Below are 18,081 nucleotides of genomic sequence, written 5' to 3'. Positions count from 1 at the left end.
ATGGCCAGCTATGCACATGGCCCAGGGAGGGGGGTGCCTAAGGACCGCGTGGTCTCTTTTGCTGCCACCGAGGCAGCCACCTTCCCCGGGGAGGGGGGGCTGCCTGTGCAGCCTCGCCCTTCTCCCGGCCCATGACACACACGCCCGTTGGCGGTGGTGGTGGGGGGCTGCCAAGCCTTCTCCCGGGTCCTGGAATAGCCCATTTTTACAAATGGGCTTTCCTACTAGTACACTTATATTTAAAGATGTGTTATTCATACTGTAGGAAACAACAGAGTACCGTAGAAAATGCCTTCACTACATGAAGTATGCAGTGAGCGATTAGTGTTTTGGTTAATTAAACCTCCTCTCAACATTCTTTTGATGAGATTGTGAAGGGTCAATGCTCAGATACCATTGTCTTCAGCTGGGATGTGTAAGAGAAGAGGAACAGCAACAGCTACTTCTCAGGAAATAAACAAAAAATTCAGATATTCACATTGCCATCAGAAAGACTTGGCCCAATGGCAATGAAAAAGGCTAAATGGCTAAATTAGCAGATCAAATGGCAGGTGACGTCATTGCCCTGCTTGTGCATACACGCCTTGACTGTGCATGTACAGAACAGGAGAAGCTTGAACATTTTAGGAATGTTTTGCCTAGGATTGTATTGCCCAGGGAATGTACAATTGTTACTGCAGCCTGTTTGTATGCAGCAATAGTATTAATATCTCAGGAGTGCTTCAGGATCTCTGGGATCATGGCCAAGTGGCACTCAGTTGGAGGTTTTGTCACTACCTTTTGCAGAACTGTGACAGTCCTTTTATGAGCTGATGCAATTATGTAGATGGTAAGTTTTATCTGAACAGATCCCAGTGGAGTCCCTTCTTCTTACAAACAGCTTCTCCTTTTATGACCTGCTAAAACAGCCCTAAACTTTTGGTGGATTCAAATATCTTCTCTCTGGTGGAGGAGCAATGCCTTAAGCAAGACACACACTCTCATTCTAACTCATCTCACAGGGCTGTTGTGAGGATGAAGTAGAGGACAGAATAAGGCAAGATCCCCATTGGGGGGGGGGAAAGGCAGGGTATAAATGCATAAAATGAAGAATAAATACAATTCCTCCCCCCACAAACATACTTTCAAATAATTTTCTGGGAACATGAGTGCCTTCCACTTTAGTGGGTGTGCTTATATGCTAAGCTGTCTTGGCAATCATCAGAATGACATCCTATGGAAGACACAGTTTAGAAATCCCATTCCATACCTTAAAATCATAAAATCTGAGTCCTGTGTACTAGATACTGAAAATGAAAAATGTTTTGTAGTTCCATATACAGAACTCCCAGACTCCTGTCTGCTGTGATGTTGAGTCCAAACTACTCCTGACTTAAGTCATATCTGGATCTACACATGTTTTGACAGTATATAGAGAAATGGCAGTTCTGTTATAATCTATAAAACCTTTATTTAACTGATATTTTCTATTGCATCCCATGGAATGGTCTGCCAGAGAAGGTCAGGAAGGCTCCTACTCTCCAGGTGTTCTGTGAACTATTCAAAACGCAATAATTCAGGGTTACTCTGACTAGCCCAATCTGTCCCTCTTAATAAAACAGTAAGGAGGGTTGGGTTGGGCTGAGTCTGTGATCAAAATTCCCGAATTGGCCCCTTGGCCCCGGACTGACAAGCAGAAGGGGGCAATCAGAACGTGTGAAGTGCCTTCTGTTTGGGCCCTCACCAGGAGAACCAGAGTTCCATCCACCCAGCCCAGCCAGGGGAAATCTGGAGACATGGCTGCCAGTCTGCTCCTGACCACCAAAGGGAGAGGAGGTCAGTAGGGCTGCCAAGGGGGGTGAGAACAGAGGCTTGGACAGGCTGCGCCAGCCCTTTTCACCCCAAGGCTGTCCTAACTATCATGTCCAACTATAAAATTGCATCAGAACCCTGACAGAGCTGGCAGGAGGCTGCAGAGTTCGCTCCCTCCATCCACCTCCCTTCAGGCCTGCTGCGAAGGAGCCTCTGACAGGCCCTGACTGAGGTGTTTCAGAGAACAACGCAGGGGAGCCTGAGGGCTTTCCTTTTGAGGGGGAGGGAACTTTCCCCTTCTGCCAAACAGTTGGCTGACAGGGAGGCCACAGAAAAGCTCCTTCTCACTTAAAATACTGCTCTGGCTAGGGGTTAGACACAGCCAAGCTACGTGTTTTTCTTCTTTGCTACTCTGCAGATTTGAGGCCACTGCACAATGTTATTCTGCAGACAAAACTGGATGCTGTTGCAGAGGTTATTTTGTCTGCACAACAACCCTGTGCAGTAGGCCTCAAGTCTTTCAATTCAACAGGAACCTGTGTGGAAGGCCTTAAATGTTTCTTCTCTACCACAACCCTGTCCAACTTTCTGCCTGGGGAACTGGTCTTTATACTCTATAGGTGAGCTGTAATTCCAGGAGCTCTCCAGGCCCCACCTGGAGGTTGGCTACCCTGGGGTTGGAAATATTCCTGGAGGTTTGGAGGTAGAACTTCAAAATTGTACAATGCCTCAGAACCCAGCCTTCAAAGGAACCATTTTTGCCTGCATTTGGAAGGGAATGGTGCAGATGTGTCCCTCCTGGGCTATGGGCTATGGCCAGCCCCTACCAGCAACTGTTTGTATTCTGCGGCGCAGACAGGCAGACCATCATCAGTCCTGTGAGTCTGGAAAGTGCAGGAGGATCTAAATAAATACTTACAGCCTGAAACTGTAAATAGTGAACAAGTAAATGGCTGGAGAAGAGCCTCTTGTGGCGCAAAGTGGTAAGCGGCAGAAATGCTGTCTGAAGCTGTCTGCCCATGAGATTGGGAGTTTGATCCCAGCAGCCGGCTCAAGGTTGACTCAGCCTCCCATCCTTCCGAGGTAAGTAAAATGAGTACCCAGCTTGCAGGGGGGTAAAATGGTTATGACTGGGGAAGGCACTGGCAAGGCCACCCTGTATTGAGTCTGCCATGAAAACACTGGAGGGAGTCACCCCAAGGGTCAGACATGACTTAGTGCTTGCACAGGGGATACCTTTACCTTTACCTTTAAATGGCTGGAGAGACATTGGAACTGTAATGACTTTTTTCAACCTTGGCCTGGCAAATAAAAAACCAGTATAAAAAACCTTACTAAGGACAAGACTGCTGTGCACATAGAGTCTTCCTCTTAGGGTTGCCAGCTTCCATGTGAGGCTCTCTATCCCTTCTCTCTCATGGGGAGACTTCTATAGGGGGAGGAAGGGAAGACAATTGGAAAATGCTTTGAGACACCTGAGGCCTGCTGGGTTACTGCAGCCCATTCCCAGTTCTCTCAGACCTCTCACAGCCCCACATCCCTCACAGGTTGACTATTGTGCGGAGACTAAGGGAAAAGGTGTTTGTAAACCGCTTTGAGACTCCTTTGGGTAATAAACAACAGGGTACAAAAATCTGTTTCTCTTCTAAGGAGCAACCATGAAAGAAGCATGTGAGCACATAACACTACCCCATGTGTATTAGGGCAGAGGGGCATTTCGGTGTCTGTGGCCTAATTCACACAAGAAGGGAAATGACGCAGAACTGGGAGGAATTGGTTGCCATGTAATCTTCCCCTAAGAAGAGTCTCCAGTCTGATTTTCCCTTCACATATCTGAGGACATGGCTCTGGAAACCTCATCTGTAACCACTATGCCACAATTCCCAAAGATCAGTCCTCTCCCACACTCAACAAACAGTCCACACCACAGGTTCTTGACACCCCTATCTCCACACCCATGCCCTCATTTGCCACCATGCCACCACAACCTCCCACACAACACACATTCAACCCCATGCCCTTACAGACTGGACAACTCTTCCCCTTCCTCTTCCCACTGCCAAGCTCTAGCGGCCATTGTATTCTTGGATACAACATGCTTTGCCCCTAGTTTCATAATATTTCAGAAGCTAAACAGGATCAGCTGCCAGTATTTGAATAGGAGACCACCCAAAAATACCAGGGTTGCTATGCAGAGACAGGCAATGACAAATTCTCTCTGAACATTACTAGTCTTGAAAATGCTGGCAGGGGTGGCCAAACTGTGGCTCTCCAGATGTAGATACTGGCAAGACCTGGCAAGGTCTCACGGGAAGGGTAGTCCATGGACATCAGGAGAGCCAAAGTTTGGCCACTCCTGCCCTATGGGAGTCACAGTAAGACAGCTGTGATTTGATGGCAAATAAATAAATAAACAAACAAATAAATACATAAATAATAAGGCTGTACTGAGACCTGTTATAGCTGTTGCTGTACTCTTTTATTTCTGCAACATTTGATGTATTACGGCAGTGGTTCTCAACCTTTTCTTCACCGCTACCCCAACTTCAGCGCCGAAGCCCAGCAGGGACCCAGCCAGCTAGCCCTGTGGAGCCGCTTCTGCCGGCCCCCCAGCCATGGCCATGGGCGACCCATTGCAGGAGGTTACTGGAGGGGGGCGAGGGCCCTGCCCAGGGAAGAGGGCTACTGCTGCCACCACCATTGCATCCACATTGCTCACTGTCCCGCTCCAGGCCGGGCTTGAGCATGCGTCTTGCTCCATTGGCTCGCTGCTTCTCTCCTTTCTCCCTTCTTTTAACCAAGGGGGGGGGGGTGTTCCATGGCAGCCTTGCTGCAGAGCATGTGGGGCTTGCTGGACAGAATCGGTCAGGATGGGGTGACTTTGGGCCCGCGGGGGGAGGAGGTCCCTTTCTTGCCAGCTCTGAAAGAGCTGAGCGAAGTGTTTTGGTGCATTCCTTGGCAGGTGCTGGCACAACCCTCTGGGTAGGCTGGGCAACTGCAGAAGGAGCCTGTAGGGCACTGGAAACGCATGTGCACGCTCATGCACAAAACTATCAAGGTGGTATGGAGGCAGCCATTGCCATGGATCTACCGCCTCTGCCCACCTCCACTGGCCGCTGGCTGCCTCTTCCACCCGCCTCTGCCAACACCACCTGTCGCCACCCACTGCCCACTGCCGCCACCACATGCTTCCACACACTGCCACCTGCCACCATGGTGGCGGGCAACCTGGCGACCCCAGGTGACCTCAAGGTTGAGAACCACTGTGTTATGGTAATGTTCATGCATTATTTTCAGCTCCATTTCAGATTTTTGCAAACCAAACCATATTGCATATTTTATTTAATGTTACATTCTTCTTATTGTTTTGATCTACATTGAATAATCCACCTTGTGTATTAGGAAGAAAGGTGAATCCTAAATAATGCAAAAAAATAAAATATTTTTTGCAAAATATAAAGGCAAAAATGCAATTCATATATGTTCCTCCATACTGTTATATCTAATTCTATTTTTGTCAGCATTTTCCTCCTGAACATTTATCAAAAGTATTTGCATTTTATTTGGTGATTTTAAAACTAAGACTATGGGAATGATTAAGAGACTATGGGCATGATTCAGAATGACGCTCTCATGAATTGATTTCAATGACAAAGTCAATCCCATGCTCAAGACTTTCCTGTTCACTGCAATGACCCCAATCCAAATTGGTCAACTCCCTACAATAATTTGTGTTTTAAAAAGATTGGAATCCCCCCTCTCCAATTTCATTGTGTACTTTGAAGTGCTTAACTTTGGCTGGGTTGATGATATCCATGCTAATTCGGGGAGGGCGGTATATAAATCTAAATAAACAAACAAATAAATAAATAATTTCATATTTATTTTTTCTGTTTAACTCTGCTCTATATTCTACTGACTATCGTTAGGGGAGACTGGATTATTTTGCATTTCCTTTCTCACTTGTGTTCCACATGATCTTTTCTTAATCTGAATAACATAAGCAAATGAACACAGAGATATGGAATTAAAACCAGAACAACTTCCTGACATATGCATTTTGATCCACCCTTGATTTCTTAATTCATTATGGGAATTGATAGTTGAAGACTAACTACCAGGAAAACTAACTAGCCGTTACAGACTCTACTCTGGAGAATTAGGTTTGATTCCCCCCCTCCTCCCCATGCAGCCAGCTGGGTGCTTTTGGGCTCTCTTAGAGTTATTCTCACAGAGAGCTTTTAGCCCCACCTACCTCACAGGGTGTCTGTTGTTGGAAGAGAAAGGGTAAAGTGTTTGTAAGCCACTTTGGGACTCTTTCAGGTAATAAAAAGTAGGATTTAAAACAACAGGTCTTCTTCTCTTCTCCTGACCTTATAATTCTTGCAACTATGCTAAAGAGTTGTGTCACACATTATATAACCTAGGATTGTCACCAAGTGTATTCAATAGGGGCCCCATCTCCCTGGCAATCATAGCTCTTAAAGTAAGGTGACCAAATTGTCCCATTTTTGGACTGAATGCAAGGACAATGATATGCCTTGCTAATAAAATCTCATCTTGATCTGAGTTTCTGGTGATCTGGCCCTAAGTACACTCCTCACAAAAAACTACACACAAGATTAATAATGTGAATGTTCTCAGTTTATTTTGCAGAAATTATTTCCAGACACTTCATTACCACTTTGAAGGAAAGCATTTGAATCATGGTTATTTATATGAATTGTCTCAGTTATAGGATTCAAAGGCATCTGCTTCTCCCATTTGCTTAGAGACGGCTTTGAAACTGACCAATGTCTTTCTGATTCTTGCTAGCATTGAAAATAAAGCAGAGTCGAATTCAAATATTATAACTGTAGGGAGATATGAGAGAGAGATGAATACCCAGATGTGACATAGGATGAAGTTCCTGTTTGTGTAATAATTTTACAGAAAACGAAGGCGTTCTTTTTTCTCATTCTTGCACAACAAACCAGAAATCCTTCATTTATGCAGTTATGAAAGGCACAGTACATGTTTTCTGAATGCCACAAAAATATATTAAACATAGCTGACAGGGCATTTAATTTGATGGAATTTATATGAACTACAAAATGGAGCCTTCTGTGCCTAAATTTTCATTATATTAGTACTAGCTTCAAAGCCTGTTCCTAAGAACGGGTGCTGAAAGGGTCCCCTCCCCTGGCCCCTGGCCAGGCAGCTTAAGGTGGCTTTTAAGGTGGCAAATCAAGTGGCGTGGGCGGGGGCTGGGCAGCTTGTTAGCAGGGCCGGGACAGAGCTCCTTAGCAGGCAGTCAGCAGGCCGGGAGGTCCTCAGGAGCAGGCCCAGCCTAGCAGGCCAGGAGGCCCTCGTTAGGAGGCCCTCCACCATGACCCTTTGCCCAGGGCCCTCTCCCCTTACCTGCTGCTGGCTCCAGGCACTGAGGCGTCTGAGAGCAAAGAGGCTAGAGGCCAGGGCCAGAGGGCGGGAGCTGCAGGGGCAGGGCCAATCAGGGCAAAGCTGGCTGCACCCTGATTGGCCCTATTCCAACTTGGACAGCCGGACACATCCCACCCCCTAGGCTGTTTCAGAAATATATAGAGGAACAACAATAGATAAGGATGTTACAAGTGGTGCACCTGTGAGGACTCCTTGAGGGAACCTCATTTCCCCATTCCCTCTTGCCTCCTTTATTTTTATTTGCCTTCCCCCATCAGCAACTGCAACCTATTTTCTTTCCTTCTTCACTACCTTTTTTGTTTTTTTCTCCTGCAGCCCATGTCCCCTCCCTTCCTCCCTCACCATTTTCTATTCCCCTTCTTTGTTTTCCCCTTTGTACATTTTTGCTGCCTTCCCCTCCCGTTTTACCCTTCCTTTCTTCTGTCTCTCCCCTCTATCTTCCCCACACTGACACCAACTGAAGCATGGGCTCCTCAGCAGTGTTCACCACTCAGATCTTGCAATACAATGCTGGGAAATCTCATGGGCACACTTTTATTCAAGAAGCAGACACTGATTCTATTCCCAGTGTCTTTTAAAAAATATGTCACAATTAAGTTTACCCCTTGGAAAATGCATTTATCACATTTTTATCTCACTTTCTCCAAAGAGCTTGGTGTACATGCTGAAGTGGGAGTTACAGGTCTCTGTGGGCTAAGTCCAACAACCTCTTTTTCCTCAGTGGGGTATAATGCCATAGAGCCCAAAACAGCCATATTCTCCTGGAAAAATGATCTCTGTAGTCTTGAGATTACTTGGTATTCTGACATGGAGATTGGCAACCCTTTTTATAACCCATTTCTCTCACTGAGACTCAAGGCAGGTTATTATTATTGCTATTAATATTGATAATGATAATTCAGTTTCTAAACCGCCCTTCTGAGACCGGCTCATGGCGGTATGCATACAGAATTTATCAAAAAGCAATTAAAACAAGAAAACATTAAATGTTAACAATAACATTATAACAGATTTAAAACCTATTAATAAATTAACAGCATCATAGCTGCATCAGTTTTTGTCATCATCGTCCACAAGCTAGTCATGGCAATAAATGTTCCCAGGCTAGGTGTCTCTAGGGAGTGTATTTCTTTGCGTGGGCCCAAAGATATTATAGGATCATCGGTCCCAGCAAAGGCTCAGTAGAAGAGCTCTTTCTTATAGGCCCTGCAGAACTCTGCCAGCTCTGGAAGGGCCCAGATTTCTGCTGGGAGCTTATTCCCCGAAGTAAGGGCCAGGGCTGAGAATGTCATGGCCCTTGTTGAGGCCAAATGTACTTCCCCGGGGACAGGGAATTTGTCCAGTGCAGTGCTCTCCGGGGAGCATAGGCAGAGAGGTGGTCCTTCAGGTACACCAGGCCCAGACTGCAGATGGCTTTGATGGTGCCATTTAACTATTTCACAGTGTTGCTCAACCTTTTAGCTTCTTTCTCAACTAAGACAGATCAGTGCTGTCATCAACATTTTGCAAATTGTGGGACAGAGCCCTAAAAACCAGCCTGAAGCCACCTGTTTATTTATTTGATATCCCACTCCTCTTTCAAAGAACACAAGGTGCCCTATCCCACTTTTTATCATCACAATAACTCTATGATGAGGTTAGGCTGAAAGAGTAACTAGCCCAAAATAACTTAAGCAGCTTGAGTCTCCTAGTTGAATCATAACACGAAAGTGTCTCTCTTCTACTGCCCAATCTGAAGTTTGAACCAGGGTGTCCCAAGATGAAGTCCAACCTCTGAAGTACCAATTTTCTATCTATAATATTACCATATTTTTACTAACAATATTTCTTGTGCTTTAAAGTATCATTTCTATAGTTATCCAGCTTGTAGTAACCAGGTTGGGGAAGCTTCTTGCATGTAATTTATCCTTGTATTCTTATGAATTTTTTTTAAATAACAAAGTCTGACTATTTAATGAAATTGGGCTTATTTCTAATAACACAAGAAAAGTTGGCTACTTTATAATCCTGTTATGTCCATGCTTCAGTGAAGGCTAAAGTGTGTATTTTGCTATGTATACAAGCAGATATATGTGCACACACACGTACAACATATGCACATAAAAAGATACAAGTAAGCAAAAAACAATTACCATGGCTATAGTCAAGGTCTGGCATGATTGGTCCTGTATTGTTTGCATTACAGCCAACAGCTGTTGGCAATAGAGCGTAATGTAAAATGCATGTGTTGCCTGCAGCAGATGTTGAATTCCAGGTGTGTCTTAATTATTCCTTATTCTCCCTTTATAAGGGCAATGTTTGTTTATTTACTTGGTTGACACATACAATCAACTTCTGCATAATTCTGTTATCAGTACAGAAGTATTAGTTTGTAGGAAAAGTTTAAGAGTAAGGTAAGCACAATGGAAAACTCCCAAATACTGTACACGTTGGCCATTTTGTATGTGCAGTATATAAACATACTATTGGATCAACAACAACAATTTTCTTTTGTTATCTTGATTGCTAACAGTTTTATTATGGCATAAACTTTTGTGGACTGAGGCTACTTTATCAGATACCTAAAGCAAACCTGGGGAAAAGAGTATTCTTAAATACTGTTCACATGTTATAATGAATGAAAGTGGATAATTATGTGAGTTTGCATCAGGTGTTCAGTGGTACACAAAAATTACTTAAGCCACAGATTTTTTTAAAACTGAATTTTTTAAAACTGTACACTGTACACAGATTATATCAGTGTTCACTGTAATTTAGATACAGGACTCTAGAAAAGAGGCATTAGGATTAGAGATTCCTCCAGACTTTTTTCTCTAGTTCTTAACAATCAGTCTTAAGAAGACAGTTTCAGGCGATAGCTGTGTTAATCTGAAGCAACAGAACAAAGTTTGAATTCAGCGTCATCTTTAAGACCAACAAAATGTTATTCTGGGCATAAGCTTTTGTATGCATGCACAGTTCTTCAGATATACACGCACAAAAACCTTATACCAATAATAAAATTTTATTGATTTTAAAGATGCCACTGAATTAAAACTTTAGTTTTAAGAAGAATTCTAGAGAATTCAAAAGCTTTTTTGTAAACACTTTATATATAATAAAAATTAAAATTTAATAATGAGTAATAAACCTTATAAAACCCAAACTGACAAGTCACCCACTACATGATTGGGTCTCATCCAGGAATGGCCCACCCCAGGTAGTTTAGACCCAATCAGGAGGCAACTCTCAGCCAGGAAAGGCTTAGTAAGGAGTCAGCTCTCTACTCCAATTTCCTGCCAGTTTCAGAAGTTTCCTGGGTGAAAAAGGAGCTTGCCTCAGAGCATGCCCTGCTGCCAGTAAGTTGCCCTGGCCTCCTGGTGTCTTTCAACTTGGAGGACATAAGGGGGGGGGTGGAGCTGGGGCAGCTTCTGAGAGTCTTCTGGAGGTAGGGGGCTGCAGAAGACCCAGAAACGGCCCCCTTCCAGCCCTCTGGAATCCAGGGTGCTGAGGAAACGCCTTTGCCCTGGGGATGTTTAATAGAAGAAGAAGAAGAAGAAGAAGAAGAAGAAGAAGAAGAAGAAGAAGAAGAAGAAGAAGAAGAGTTGGTTCTTATATGCCGCTTTTCTCTACCTGAAGGAGGCCCAAAGCAGCTTACAGTCGCCTTCCCTCTCCTCTCCCCACAACAGACTCCCTGAGAGGTAGGTGAAGCTGAGTGAGCCCTGATATTACTGCTCAGTCAGAACAGCTTTATCAGTGCTGTGGCAAGCCCAAGGTCACCCAGCTGGTTGCATGTGGGGGAGCGTGGAATCAAACCCGGCTTGCCAGATTAGAAGTCCGCACTCCTAACCACTACACTAAGTAGAAGTAGAGTTGTTTTTATACCCTGCTTTTCACTGCCCAAAGGAGTTTCAGAGTGGCTTATGATTGCCTTCCCTTCCTCTCCCCACAAGAGATACTCTGTGAGGTAGGTGAGGCTGAGAGAGCTCTGAGAGAAACTGCTCCATGTGAACAGTTTCTTATAGGACTGTGACTAGCCCAAGGTCACCCAGCATGTGGATGAGGAGGGAATCAAATCCAGCTCATCACATTAGAAGCTGCTGCTCTTAACCACTACACCAAGCTGTACAAATTGCCTGAAAGAGGTGTTGGTAGAGCACAGGAAGAAGCAGCTGTTGCAGGAGGCTGGAGTAAGTCTTTTTTTACTTTGTCATTGACTGTTATGGGTTTCTTTTCCTTTAAATTTGGACCTTGTGGCCAATGGCTTCTCAGTGTGATCCAAGGAGGGAGACAGTCATTTCCTACATGGAGAGGTGATAGTGTGGTTAATAAGATTTGCCGTTTCAGAAGAAAGGAATACTTTTTTCTTCTGTGTTCTCTGTCTGTCTCTCTCTCTCTGGGTGTGGGTGGAAGGGAGTGCCACACACCCTGAACAGAGGCAGGGATGCCAGCCTCCAGCTGGGACCTGGAGATCCCACTACTGGGGTTTCTTGAAGCCTGAAGAATGTTTCAGGAGTATCTCAATGGTAAAAAGCTGAGAGAAGCTGAAATCACTATCAGTAAACATTATAAAATTGAACTTGTGTGCAGCCAACTCTCTCCCTACCTGATTGGCCCTCTCCTGGGGTATTCTGCCAATGGGGGGAGATAGCACTCTGCCAGTGAGTGCCAGTAACTTCAAGCTGCACTCTGCCAGTGAGGACTAATCAGGTCAAATTGTATGCAGAAATCCAGGAAGAGTTGGAAGGAACCTCCTGGGTCGTCCAGTCCAGTTTTTTCTGCATCATATATATCTTACTGCTGAAGACTATAGATTCAAATGGGTAGCCGTGTTGGTCTGAAGCAACACAACAAAAGAACCACCACCAAAGAACCACACAACTAGTTTTGCCTGCCCAAGAGGCGTCAGAATATGTCTTTTCAAAACAGGAGGCCTTCCATATATCAAACAGCCAACCAAACACAGTTTGTAACATGGAATGATTTCAAAGATGTAATCTCTGAACTAGGGCTGTGCGTGGTGGCATCCAAATCAGCCATTCCAGGCCAACATAGCCAGCATTGGGCCGCAGGGGAGGAGGGGAGGTGCAGGTGCAGGTGCACAACTCGGCACACACACCGCAGTTGTGCACCAACACAAACCTACTCTGTTGAACAACCCTGAACAACCCTGTTCATTATTTTTGACACTTCTTGGAGAACAGGTGAGGTGCCAGATGATTGGAGGTGGGCAAATGTCCCCATCTTCAAAAAAAGGAAATTTTTAATTAGAGGCTAGATAGCCTTCTGATGGAGAGGCTGATTCAGTGAAGGTTAAAGAGGGTGGCAGGTTACAGTGGATGAGCGATTGAGATGTGAGTGCCCTGCATAGTGCAGGGGTTGGACTAGATGACCCATGATGTCCCTTCCAATTCTATGATTCAAAGGGGGGAAAAGAGAAAAAAAAAGAAATCTCACTGCACATGGCTAAGGCACTCATTGGATCTTAGCCTGTTTTTTTTTTTTGTACAAACATGAAGAATGTGCACAAAAACCGTATCAGTTGATTCACAAAGATCTTTCCAAACAACTCCTAATTCCAAGGCATTTATCTAATGCCCTTGAAATAAGGTGAGACTGATGGTGCTGTCTGTTAAGAGTTAGCAAGGCAGCAAAAGCAAGCCAAATGATTCCTACATGACTAAATTGTCTTTTTTTAGTAAGATAAGAAAGCGGCATGACATATAAATTCCCTATGAGTATTTTAATAATCTATATTCTCTCTCTCTCTAGCTTCTCACTCTCCATGTTATATGTACTTAAATACCAGAAAATCAATGTACTTAGGTGTGGTGCAATGAATAATAACTTATATTTGTACATCTATACATGACTAAAAATCATGTGCAAAATAGGCCTTAAACAGTTGCACAGAAAGCAGGAAGCAATGGAGGAAAAAAAACCACCAGAACTTGATCCAAGTTCTACAAGCAAATTGCAACAAGTGTGAGCCCATATGTTACAGCAGTTAAAGAAACCAGAGAATGTAAAAGTAGGAAGCCAAATTAAACTCCTTGCTCCGCTATGAACCTCACTGGGAAGCCATGAGCAACCTCTCATTCTTGCTCTCTCAGCCCAAATCACCACACTGGCTGCGGTAAGGCTAAATAAACTGCACGCCAAGCTCCTAGAGGAAGGGTGGAGAATAAATTATCACAAGCAGTGATGTAAAGATATCCATCGTGCACTATGGGAGTGTAATATTCAAAAGCAGAAGATAGTCTTTCAAAATAAAGGACAACACTTAGAAACAAGCAACTATTGACCTTATCCAACGTTTGTTATTTTGATTTAATACTTCTGCAGTTCATCATATTATCACATATTTCTTCATGGTTAGAACATATGGGGGGGGCTTCCTAATATATAGAAAGTTCATAATGAGATATATTTCATGTTTTCTCATACTGAGCACACACTTTGCAGATTTTCTTGTTTTCTCATTTACTGTTATGGAGGGATTTTTATGGGATGGTATTTCTTAGGTTTGACACCTAGTTGAAGAGACTACAAACAGAAATATACAGTGCAATGGGCAAAATATCACCAAAACTCATTCTACTGGGTCCAAATGGTGACTTTAATGATCACTCATTTGGACATAGTAGATTCACTCGTGGTGATATTAAACACACCAAAATTGAAGGTGTGATCTGTTATCACACCATATTTGAAGGTGTGAGTTATCTTTGATGTTCCATTGAAGCACAGACAATTTTGAATTGAAAAAGATCCATTTTTGGTTGAAACATCTTCTTTGGTGAATTCTACAATTCTTTTCTGATTCCTTTGAGAATTCATCTACAAGCAATACATTTCCTTTTTGAAAAAACCTTTTGTTGTAAGCATATTTTCTATTTTGCCCATTGAACAGTATATTTCTGTTTGTATTTCCTAGGTCCTGTCAGTTGCCATACATAGCTAATATAGGAGACCGATCTAATTACACAACCATACTACTGACTGTCCCATTCTGCACACATTGGACAATGCACTTTCAATGTGCTTTTGCAGCTGATTTTCTGGGTGAAACAGGAAAATCTTCTTCGAAAGTGCATTGAAACTGCATTACCCAATGTGGGCAGAATGGGCTGTGTCTTGGAGGGTGGGGGAGCATGCCTGGATAAGTAAGCACTAATAACCCCAAGTCTCTCATCTGCTTCAAATGAAAGCCTCAGTTGATACATTTATAGTACCACATCCTCATGTGTTTCAGAATGGCTGGATGAACTGAATAATTGTGGTCGCAAGACATTATTTTCATCACTATACAGATCAAGCCGGAATACTTGGGTTCCCTTCTGAAGTAACTATTATCCAAAAGGCAACAGATGCTATTGAGCAATCGATCTTTGTCCTTATGGGCTCTTGCATTGCAGCTAACCGACTTTACATTCCCTGAGGAGATTAATTATCTGATAACTCCTAATGCTTTGGACTCACTCAGGTATATTACCTTTGTGCAGTAAAATGTCTCCCTCTCTCCAAGTCCCCCCTTTTTCTTGTGGGTGCAAAGATAAAACCTAAAGCACTATGGGCCAATTTACTTAGAGACTAAAATCCTTGTTGCATATGAAGGCACGCAAAGATGTATAACTGTATATATTCACACACATGCATATCTTTGTCAACAAAGACACCTGAATGTGAAAAAAGGAAAAGTAAGACCTTGTCTCCCTTGAGAGATTTGGTCAACATTTCACGCTGCCACATTATATGATTGTCAATGAAAGCATTTTTGCATCATGGATTATTATCAATGTTTAGTAAAAGACAATATAGTCACCATTTTTGTACATGGCTTATGAAAGATAAAAGATTTAATTACCACTTTGAACTATTCTTCCCCACTCCAGTTCCACCCACTACAGTGAAAAAACTGTGTTCCTCATCATGAATAGACTTCTGTAGGTTATCTTGAACATGTTCCTCTCAGAAGAATATACTACCTCCAACTACCTCCCTTCCATGGGAGGAATAGCAACTTAAGTTGGAGAAAGGCCCCTCAGGCAGGAGGAAGGCTTCAGGGGTAGTGAAATGGGAGGATACAGACCACCAATTCAAATTCAAGTGACTTCATTTGTGTGGGCTATAGCTTATAGCCCTAAACATATTGCGGCTAGGATTTTAGTCCTGTGACCATATGATATATTTTTCTGGGTAACTAAAATGTTCAAGCAGGGGAAATCTGAAGAATGACAATATAGAATAGCATTTGGAAGAGTAAATGTTGGTAGTAATACTTAGCACTTACGTATTTGAGGTAGTTTAAAATGCTAGACATACATGTCCTCATAATGACCCTGTAAGTTAGGCCAGTATTGTTATTTCCATATTGTAGAGAGGAGGCTGATATAGAAAGAAAAGTGAAATTGCCTGTTTTCACAGGATTTTGCAGTTCACTATCTTGCAATATAGTCCAAAATATGTTTATTGAGAACTAAAGCACCTTGAAGTCAGAGATGCTTTACTCCCAAATAAACATGGCTTGCAGCCTTAGCCACAACATTGCACTGCTGCTATCCCCCTTTCTCACATTTTCTTTACTCCCTCCTTCTTATTCTGCTTCTTATTCAGTGACTGAATATGAAACAAACCACCTGATTTATTGCAAATATATACGGAAAACTTTACACAAGTACCAAGCCGCCAAGATTGGCTTTGGAACTTCAACCCAATTGATTAATGCTTTGATTCAGGCAAACCATGGAAAATCAGGAACATAAATGTCACTATTTTGTTAATCTTTTGTCCTTTTCCTATGGAAAATTTAATTCTCCAAACACCCCCCCACCTCCAGGTCAAGGCTAGACATTCACCTTTACCCACAAACCCTGAATCCAGTTTTTAAAAGCAGGGGGATTCAAAGACACAATCCAGGTACTTTTGAAAGTGTGACCTATAATGCATTTAAAAAGCCACACACACAAAGCCACTTGTTGCACATATTGGTTCAAACCAGGAGGATGCATGTGCAGAGAGAGAGAGAGAGAGAGAGAGAGAGAGAGAGAGAGAGAGAGAGAGAGAGAGAAGGAGGCAAGACTGGCTGTCCTGGAGACATCCCAAAGTTTGAAGAGGTGAACTGACTCGTGTGCCAGCATCCAAACACGGTAGCAAAATCCCACATCTTGCATTTGGGTTTCGCTCCTGCGCTCGTCAATCCGGCTGAGTCCAGCAGGTCAGGGGAGCCAGTCTTTCTGCAAGTTCCTCCCAGCCTGCCCTCCCTGCCAGCCTCTCCCGAACGACACCCCGGGCACCTCTCCCGGCGTTACCTGGTGCTGCGGGCGGGCTCTCGCCTGGCCGGTTAGCGGCGTCCTCTTTGTCCGGCCGCTCGCCTCTCTGTCAATGCGCGGCGCTGGGGAGGATGCATGGCTGCCGCTCGCTGTTGCCCTTGCTGCCGCTGCGGCTTCCCCGAAGTTTAAGGAAGAAGGAGCCCGCCTGCGAGCAGGCAGCCGGAAAGTTGCAGGAGGAGCCCAGTCGGCGGGCCAGCCCTTGTCGCTCTGCTCGGAGCCCTCCCAGCGCGGGAGGAGGCGGGCAGGTGTAGGTGTGTGTCCGGGGGACTCCCGAGGACGGCTTGTCTCGTTCTCGTCGAGTTTGGGGGCCTGAGTGTGGGGCTGGGCGCGCGCACACATACACAGAGCTGAATTCTGTGGGTGGCTGTGGGCAGAGAGAGGCGCTCTGGAGACCTCTCGGGCGGGCAGGGTGGAGGGAGCGAGCGAGCAAGCGAGCGAACGTGTGGGCGCCAAAGAGAGAGGCGAAGTGTGCGTGAGACAGAGCCAGAGTGCCGGCTCAGAGAACTAAACGAAGCCTCTATCTGTGAGAGAGATCTTTCGGGCCACTGAAATGTGCACCTGCGTATGAACAAGTCAGTATTATCTAGCACATTCATCGATATTATCCATTCCACCCTTCCTGTGAGGAGCTCAGGGCGACTTAGGTGGTCCTTTGCATTTCTTCTGCCCTCACAGCAACCCTGTGAAGTACCTTATGATGAGCAAGAATGCCTGGCACAAGGGGAGCTTCCTGGCTGGCATTTGAGCCTGGCTGAGATCATGGCCTAACAGTTACCTTAGCTCCAAAGTTGATGGCTGCACCTGCCTAAGAGACAAGTGGTCTCAAATAAGTTGGAGCTGAGAGCAGGGGGCTGGTCAGTGGCAGCCACTATCAGAAAATATTTTCTCCACACACTTTTCATGTGTACTGCATCATGTGTTCACAGCTTCTCTCAAGTTTACAAGTCTGTTGTGGCAGTACTACTTTGATCTTGTATTCAAACTATAGTACTTCTGACATGTTCAGGTGCCAATAATTCCCCACACGCAACATTAATTGCAGGTTCAAGTGGGTAGCTGTGTTGGTCTGAGCAACCTTTTCCATCCTTTTGACTATGGAGGAACTCGTGAAATATTTTTCAGATTTTGGGAAACTCCAGAAGTCATGACATGCCCCTTCAGAGACATGTGTGTGAAAGCTGTTTGATCAATTGATCAATGACTCGATCGATCAATCAATCAATCATCTACCATTTTTCCATTGTGGAGAAAGAGACTAGGCCTACAGAGCAACATGGGAAGTGAGCTCCAGTGAGGTGTAGTGATGTCAGCAGTCATTTGAACTTTTGCCAAAGGCTGTGTGGCCCCTGGACAGCTCTTGTGTAACTCCAGGGTTTCCTGGAACCCTGGTTGGAAATCCCTGGTCTAAAACAGCAGAACAAAGTTTGGGGCCCGTGGGACCTTTAAGATAACAGTTTTATTCAAGATACAAGCTTTTGTATGTACGCCACAGGACTCAAACTTTGTAACTTTATAATTGCTGGGTGGATTCATCATTGAC

The 18,081-nt window shown here is 44.3% G+C and overlaps 1 protein-coding gene across 3 annotated transcripts in view; it reads right to left on the bottom strand.

The window, feature by feature from the left end:
* FAT2 (FAT atypical cadherin 2) overlaps nt 1-16,909 on the bottom strand; it is a 193,115-nt gene extending 176,206 nt beyond the window's left edge. For 2 of the 3 annotated variants that reach the window (XM_077326518.1, XM_077326519.1), the window contains exon 1: nt 16,521-16,907. The gene's annotated coding sequence lies outside the window, so the exon portion shown is untranslated. Of the gene's footprint in view, nt 1-16,520 lie in introns of all 3 variants that reach the window. The other variant, XR_013229193.1, reaches the window with a different exon arrangement.
* Between the last annotated feature and the right edge of the window lie 1,172 nt (nt 16,910-18,081).

This window comes from Paroedura picta, chromosome 3 (assembly GCF_049243985.1).
Source record: "Paroedura picta isolate Pp20150507F chromosome 3, Ppicta_v3.0, whole genome shotgun sequence".
In the NCBI taxonomy this organism is placed as follows: domain Eukaryota; kingdom Metazoa; phylum Chordata; class Lepidosauria; order Squamata; family Gekkonidae; genus Paroedura; species Paroedura picta.
This window is presented reverse-complemented; position numbering and strand designations above follow the sequence as displayed.